This window comes from Echinops telfairi, unplaced genomic scaffold (assembly GCF_000313985.2).
Source record: "Echinops telfairi isolate 266 unplaced genomic scaffold, ASM31398v2 ScPeMD7_7417;HRSCAF=8455, whole genome shotgun sequence".
Lineage (NCBI taxonomy): Eukaryota > Metazoa > Chordata > Mammalia > Afrosoricida > Tenrecidae > Echinops > Echinops telfairi.
Window position 1 is genome coordinate 36,628 of NW_022111317.1, and position 1,134 is coordinate 37,761.

Below are 1,134 nucleotides of genomic sequence, written 5' to 3' on the forward strand. Positions count from 1 at the left end.
CCCCCCTACCCCTATTCTCTGCAGATCTCATGTTTCAGAGCTGGCGTCTGGCTGGCTGTTAGGGTGGAGAGCCCCATGGTCTAGCTTCAGAACCACCCACCCTGAGAGGCTCCCACCCTGGGAGAGGAGCCCCACCTTTGGGGGGCAAGTGGTATCCAGCTGTCCACCCCTTGGGCCTCACAGCTGTGAGCACTGGCCTTGGATTGTGGGGGCGTTGAGTGGATGTGGGGTGCAACAGGCAGTTTCCTTCTCTGATCCACGGGGCTGAGGGATGGGGGGCTTAGAGATCTGGACCTGGGCCCTCACTCCTTGAGTGGAATCTGGGGGCCAGGGGGCGGGGACATCCTTCTGAACCAGACACTGTGTGACCCGTGAGGACACAGAGGCAGAAATCAGGGCCCAGGCGGGGACCAGAGCTGGACAGAGAGGATGGGGCTCCCCTCCCCCCAGCCTGGGAACCACTTGCTGGCTGGCTGGCTGGGCCACCTCGGGGACCAGAGTTCAAAACAAAGTGAGTGACGTTTTCAAGCCACAGCCGAGGAAGCCAGGGTTGCCATGGCAGCCCCCAGCACCACCTCCTTCCTCCTGGCGCAGATGGCAGCCAGCTCAGGGCCGTCTCCATGGCGGCAGCGCCAGGCCTGGCCCTCGGCTCTGTTGTCAGAGAACCCGGAGCCCTGAGGTCCTGGGTGTCAGACTACGTCCCAGCCTGGCCAGCAGATGCCCAGGGGTCCTCAGTGGTCGAGGGTCCAGGTTGTGCCAGGAGGGTACAGTTCATCCTTCTGCAGCCACGGAGAACCACGGCCCCTAGGGAGCCTGCACCTGTCCTGGGGGCATCGGTGGTAGGGTGTGGGGGAGTTCAGCTGGGGCTGGGTGCCACCTGTCCCTTCCTCCCTGTTGTCAGCAGAGCCCCTGAGCTGAGGGGTCCCCGGAGGTGGGGGCCTGGGGGGAGTGGGCTCCAGCCCTGGGGGCTCTTGGGACAGGCTCTCGGTGCCCTTTCCCTATGCACAGCCCTGTTCTGCCTCCTCGCCTGGCCCGAGTAGTGGGGTGGGAAGGAGAGGCCCAGAGGGCAGCTGGGGTCTGGGCTGTGTGGTCCTCCAGGGGGACCCCACCCTCACCAAGTGTCAGCCCCCAGTC